Here is a 7,500-nt window from a genome sequence, read left to right on the forward strand (position 1 = left end):
CATATAGAAAGGTCTGGAGAAGGACTCAAACCCCGTGGTTCAGTCATATAGGGTCAGTGGGGTAACCACCCACTCATCGGCTAAGACCATCGGACAGTCCGAATCGGTCTAGCCATGGGCGTTTGGATTGTATCCTATTCTTCTTATTCTTTTCATCTAGTTCTTCTTCTACTCCTTCTGCACATTGGCGTGGCCTTGTTGATGTGTTGGGATTGGTTATAATCGTGGTTCTGGTTGAGTAATGCGGTCGCGGTCCATAACCGACGAGTTAGGCGCGCGCATGGTCTAAACCGGCCTCAGGTGATCCGATTGGATAGGGGCGGTTCAGTTATGTTCTGAACGGTTGCAACCCTTCCCTGAACAGTCACAATGGTTCATGACTTGTGTAGGTTAAGGCGTGGTCCTTTGGCCATAGGCCGGACACACGCACGGACCAGACAGTCCATACGGACGGTTAGGTCGAACGGTTGGAACATCTGAATGGGTGCGAGTTGCCAAGGGTCATGACTTGCCAAGAGGCACGTGTGTCCAAAGGGTACTAGTTCCCAAAGGGTGTGAGTTCCAAACGGTGCCATTGGTTCAAGGCTTAGGCCGAACCAAGTGGACAGTCCGCGGCAGCATAGTCGAACGGACGGACGGTTAGTTTAACCGGAGTGTTGTGTCGCAAGGTCTGATTGGTTGCAAGGCAATCCGGTTTGGTCTTGGGCCTTACTCTGTGGTATGGATCCAGGCTTTGGGTCGGATCAGGTAAGAAGGTCCGTGAGCCTTTGGGCCGGACTTATAACTGGTCGATCGCACCTAGATCTTAAACAGACGGTTAGACGGGACTATGGATGATCCAGCTATGGTTGGATGGTTCGAGTCGCAAAGGCTAAGTGGGATATCTTACAATCAACTTTGGGTTGGTGAGTAGGATAGGCGCCATATGTCTTATGGAGGGAGTAGACCTACATGATGGCAATGGAAGGCCGGTTCTATCAGTACATGCTAAGTGGATGATGGCTTATCAAGTCTAGTGGTCGGATCATGTTTCATGACGATGGTTCGATGGCCGAACACTAGTATGGATAATCATGTTCCTGGAAAAAGAGTATTGGTGTGATGCTTCTAGATATCAACCTTGGTGTTGATAACTTCGAGATTGGCTAAGAGTCATGACGAAGAGTATGGCTAGTACTATGTGTCGTAGACCATAAGTATTGAGCTTAGGTGTGATTGTTCAAGGAAGGCCGTGTAAGATCTGATCATGGTTGAGTATGGACGACCTGACCTCTGAATGATGGCTCAAGGTGTCGGTCCTAACCTGATTAATGAATGCATCGGTTGGTATGAACAAATCATATCTGTTGTCTGGGTTAAGTCCCAAGGCCGGTCAGGCCAGATGATGACTCATCAGTTCCAAGTCATGTGAGGATGGTTGGTTGATTGACTTAGGATCTCATGAGCTTTGTCAGTCCAGAAGATGGACTTGGTACGATTGCCTATAAGGCAAAAGGATTTTGGATTGTGCTTGAGCCGAGATAGGCCAGATGCAAACCCTTATCCTTTCAAAAACTTCTCAAAGGTTACTTATGTCTGTGGGGATGGTTGGTTGAATGACTAAGTACCTAGGGGAGCTGTTTGATGCAGGAGTCAAGATAAGGACCTTAAGTAAGATCATTGAGTGATCGTGGTCCAGCTGTTAAGCAAGAGCGATTCGAGTCAATGGAGGACCGATGAGCTAATAAGCTCCGTAAATGTGGCAAAGGTATGATCTAGCATTTACTTATGTAGATCTAGATAGAATGGTTTAGGGGAATGGAACCTCAGAATTGTATGGCTTGGTTTGGGTTAAGGATTGACCTTTAAGCTAATTGGTAGTTGAGTAAACTGACCAAGGCTAAGGTGATTCGACCAGACAAGTGTTTGATTGGTTTTAGACCAATGGTTAACTGCAGAATAATCCGCTGCGTATCTGTTGATAGGATCTAGGCTATTAATGACTAGGGAAGTATTTAGCTAAGATCTAAGTTAGCCCTCGCCTTTAGGCGATATTATAAATAAAGGGCGAAATTTAAGAGGTTCGGCCAGGAAGTGGACCGAGCGACGTGAGGCATCGACGTTGGCCTAGGCGGCCGGGATCGGGTCTTACAAGTTGGTATCAGAGCATGCTTGATTCTGTTTAGGACAACGCTCTAAGATGTTGAGTTCCAAACCGAAATTATTTCAAAAACTATGATGACTATGGAACCTTAGTTGGGGTGAGCCAAGAAAGAGTTGAGGTAAGCTAGGGTATCATTGTGAATGTGGGAGTTCTAAGATGATCCGTCTTAGCCAAGATACGTTCTCCAAGGGCAAGATCCTAAAAACAGAAAGGTTGGTCGATCTAGTTATTTAGAAGTAATAGACGGGTTGGAAGGGATGGAAGCAATGCAAAACTTGTTTATGGATTACCTGGACAAGGGAAGTAACATGGACCAGAGAGTTCTTAGGTTGACATAAACGTGCAGCACTCTACTGAAGTTAAGTGTTATCCCTTGATGGCCGTTCATAATAAGTAAAGCATATGCAATGTTAAATCTGACTCAAAGGAGACACTACATGACCAGTACACGAGTGGATTGTGATCAGATGGATCAGCTAGGACTCGGTATAGGTCAAGGTAGGTTTCCTTAGATCTAGTTGGATGGAATGAATCAATTCCAATCTGAATCCATCCAAGGAAAGAATGAGGAAACTCAGAGTGTTCGTTCCAATCATTGGAAGAACATGATGTTAAGTATCTTAGTATGATGGGGATTGAGGTATATTATAATTGCCGTTGTGAATGGTGTGAGCATTCGCAATAGTAAGATGCATTGGAGAATGGTATGGGACGTTTTCCAAATGTGTGATTAAACCGAAATCCTACTCATCTAGGTACCCACTGGAAGTGGAACGGGTGGCTTTGTTGGAGTCTAACTTGGCTGAAGAAGCTAAGCTTAAGGCTAAGCCACAGTCTGGCCCATCGGGCAAGACTAATGATAAAAAGAGAAAATGGGACCGGGTGGACGGAGGCAAGACCTCTGGTGGCCGACCTGCGTGTTCCAAATATGGACATAACCATCCTGGTGAGTGCTGGAAGGCCAAGGGGGCTTGTGTTCGTTGTGGCAGCATGGACCATGGGGTTCAGAACTGTCCTCGACCGAACCAGTCTGGTAGAAGCGGCCAGATGACCTGTTTCCATTGTGGCCAGCAAGGACATTTCCAATCGGATTGTTCCAAGCTGCAAGGAAGTCAGGGGAAGGGCCGTGGAGATTCAGGAAAGGCGTCCCAAGGCAAACCAACCACAACACCGAGGGTGTATGGACTGTCACGAGACGACGGAGCTTCCGGATCTTTTGATTCGATCTCTGGCAATCTCTAAATTTATCTTTTTACATTCAAGTAGTAATGCTTGGTCTGGAACCTAGAATGTGGTCTAGGGGATTCTGATGGGGGTCTCTGATAGGAACCCTCATGATTGGTGGTGTAAAAACCCACGTACTTTCCGACGCAGGGGCTACGCATAGGTTTTGTGAGTCCGGGACTGGTCAGAAAGGGTCTGTTCTGTCTGTACGCTGGTGATAATTTTGGGATAGTGAGGGCAGCCGGTGGGCAAGCCAGGAACTCACTAGATCTCATGTCAATATCCCAGTGCAGATCCAGGGAAAGGTCTTCCCTGTGAATCTGGTCTGTGTCCACCTAAAGAATCACGAGATGATCCTAGGTATGGACTGGTTGGGAAAGTATCGGGCCACTCTCGATTGCCATAAAGGTCGTGTGCAATTGGAGACTGGGCTTCATCCGATCCAGTACCAATGTCTGTGTCCGGCTCAAAGAAAGTAGTGGTTTCAGCAGTTCGAGTGATTCGGATGCTGGAACAGGGTTGTCAGTACTTTTTGGCTACAATTACAACTACAGAGCCTGATAGTTATGTCTGTCTGAAAGACCTTTATGAGGATTCGTTGGTGTCTGAGTTCCCAGATGTGTTCTGTTCGCTACAGGGTGTCCCCCCTGATAGGTCGGATCCATTTATGATTGAACTGGAACCAGGGACAGCTCCGCTGTCCTAGAATCCGTTTCTGTCGGCTCCGGCCGAGATGGCAGGGCCGAATTTGACCATGTCCAAGAGAGGACCATGGTCGCAGTACAACCAAGTCGGAGTTTGACCTACGGTTGAGAATGATCAAGTCCAGTAATGGACGAGGATCAGGCCACGACCTATTCGGAGATGGACCTATGGTCGGGGTGAAACGGTCGAGTCCCTGAGTGGACCAGGACCGGAGTACGATCACGTCTGTAAAGGGACCAGGATTGAATTATGACAAAGTCCAATGAAGGACAGAAGTCAAGTCTGAGGCGTTTTTAGTCTGGAGGGACTAAGATCGCAATGTGGCCAAGCCTGAAAAGGTTGAGGCCGGTTAAGGGGATGATCCATTACGTTGTGGCTGAGGTCATGAACCTTATTGTCCATGACGGACAAAAGAACCATAACAATCTGTTAGGACTTGTTGTAGGACGAGCAGCCTAAAGATTGGAACAAGTTCGTGAGGACTTGACTAGTACATCGAAGTGGTCATTTGGTGATTTTGAATCAAGCTTGTTCTATTCTCTGATCAAGACTAGAATAAGTTTGGTTGGAATATTTTGTCTTGGGACAAGGTATAATCATCACCGGATTCGAGGACGAATCCATTACAAGTGGGGGAGACTTGTCACGCCCCCAATCCTGGAAAGGATTGTCGGGACGGCCATGGTTCGAGGAAACGTACCAGCCAGTCTTAGGACATCAAGGCAAGCGTTCCATGGTCAAGAAAGAAGGTTAAGGACATAAGGAAACTTCGACTTAACCTTATAAGAGAAAAGAGACAGCTAAGACGAGTAAGACGGTAGCTGGACGAGATAGAGAAGTAGCTCGACCAGCTTAACGAAGCTAGGTTGAGTTTACTCCAGCTCAGCCACTACTAAGTCAGCTCCACTAGCTGGACTACTAGCGCCCTCAGCTGAGGCAGCTGGGAGTCAGCTCATCTCAGCTAGACGGACTGTTCGGGTTTTAGGCCGATGGTCCGGGTCTGGGTCAGTGGCGGGCTGTGAGGTCCGGCCATGAGGCCATGGGCTGTTGGGTCTTTGGGCAAGGCCGTGGGCTAAGTTCAAGAGGCTTGGGGCGTGGGTTGGGCTTGTGACCGACCCCAAACCCAATCCGAAAGGGCGAAGGGATGCAAGTGGCCGAAAGGGGACAACCCTTGGCTGATGGTGCCCATTCGCTAGCAAGTCGTGCCTGTTCGTGGGGCAAGACTTACCCCCTCGTTTTCTATAAATATGGGGGCTCTCCTGTCGATTTCATTATCCATTTCCAGATTAAAATACTCAGAGAAAAACGTAGAGAGAGAGAGAGAGAGAGTCCCGGCCAAGAGATCGGCCGGAAAAGGGCCGGTCGTGGTGGTTTAGTATCTCCGGCAAGGAGAACGGTTTAGGAGAGAGGAGGCCGTGTGGTTATGGATACCCAAGGCATAGAGAAAGGTCTGGAGAAGGACTCCAACCCCGTGGTTCAGTCATATAGGGTCAGTGGGGTAACCACCCACTCATCGGCTAAGACCATCGGACAGTCCGAACCGGTCTAGCCATGGGCGTTTGGATTTTATCCTATTCTTCTTATTCTTTTCATCTAGTTCTTCTTCTACTGCTTCTGTACATTGGCGTGGCCTTGTTGATGTGTTGGGATTGGTTATAACCGTGGTTCTGGTTGAGTAATGCGGTCGCGGTCCATAACCGACGAGTTAGGCGCGCGCATGGTCTAAACCGGCCTCAGGTGATCCGATTGGATAGGGGCGGTTCTGTTCTGTTCTGAACGGTTGCAACCCTTCCCTGAACAGTCACAATGGTTCATGACTTGTGTAGGTTAAGGCGTGGTCCTTTGGCCATAGGCCGGACACACGCACGGACCAGACAGTCCATACGGACGGTTAGGTCGAACGGTTGGAACATCTGAATGGGTGCGAGTTGCCAAGGGTCATGACTTGCCAAGAGGCACGTGTGTCCAAAGGGTACTAGTTCCCAAAGGGTGTGAGTTCCAAACGGTGCCATTGGTTCAAGGCTTAGGCCGAACCAAGTGGACAGTCCGCGGCTGCATAGTCGAACGGACGGACGGTTAGTTTAACCGGAGTGTTGTGTCGCAAGGTCTGATTGGTTGCAAGGCAATCCGGTTTGGTCTTGGGCCTTACTCTGTGGTATGGATCCAGGCTTTGGGGCAGATAAGGTAAGAAGGTCCGTGAGCCTTTGGGCCGGACTTATAACTGGTCGATCGCACCTAGATCTTAACCAGACGGTTAGACGGGACTATGGATGATCCAGCTATGGTTGGATGGTTCTGGTCGCAAAGGCTAAGTGGGATATCTTACAATCAACTTTGGGTTGGTGAGTAGGATAGGCGCCATATGTCTTATGGAGGGAATAGACCTACATGATGGCAATGGAAGGCCGGTTCTATCAGTACATGCTAAGTGGATGATGGCTTATCAAGTCTAGTGGTCGGATCATGTTTCATGACGATGGTTCGATGGCCGAACACTAGTATGGATAATCATGTTGCTGGAGTAAGAGTATTGGTGTGATGCTTCTAGATATCAACCTTGGTGTTGATAATTTCGAGATTGGCTAAGAGTCATGACGAAGAGTATGGCTAGTACTATGTGTCGTAGACCATAAGTATTGAGCTTAGGTGTGATTGTTCAAGGAAGGCCGTGTAAGATCTGATCATGGTTGAGTATGGACGACCTGACCTCTGAATGATGGCTGAGTAATGAATGCATCGGTTGGTATGAACAAATCATATATGTTGTCTGGGTTAAGTCCCAAGGCCGGTCAGGCCAGATGATGACTCATCAGTTCCAAGTCATGTGAGGATGGTTGGTTGATTGACTTAGGATCTCATGAGCTTTGTCAGTCCAGAAGATGGACTTGGTACGATTGCCTATAAGGCAAAAAGGATTTTGGATTGTGCTTGAGCCGAGATAGGCCAGATGCAAACCCTTATCCTTTCAAAAAACTTCTCAAAGGTTACTTGTGTCTGCGGGGATGGTTGGTTGAATGACTAAGTACCTAGGGGAGCTGTTTGATGCAGGAGTCAAGATAAGGACCTTAAGTAAGATCATTGAGTGATCGTGGTCCAGCTGTTAAGCAAGAGCGATTCGAGTCAATGGAGGACCGATGAGCTAATAAGCTCCGTAGATGTGGCAAAGGTATGATCTAGCATTTACTTATGTAGATCTAGATAGAATGGTTTAGGGGAATGGAACCTCAGAATTGTATGGCTTGGTTTGGGTTTAGGATTGACCTTGAAGCTAATTGGTAGTTGAGTAAACTGACCAAGGCTAAGGTGATTCGACCAGAAAAGTGTTTTGATTGGTTTTAGACCAATGGTTAACTACAGAATAATCCGCTGCGTATCTGTTGATAGGATCTAGGCTATTAATGACTAGGGAAGTCTTTAGCTAAGATCTA

This window comes from Brassica napus, unplaced genomic scaffold (genome assembly GCF_020379485.1).
Source record: "Brassica napus cultivar Da-Ae unplaced genomic scaffold, Da-Ae ScsIHWf_280;HRSCAF=462, whole genome shotgun sequence".
Classification (NCBI taxonomy): Eukaryota; Viridiplantae; Streptophyta; class Magnoliopsida; order Brassicales; family Brassicaceae; genus Brassica; species Brassica napus.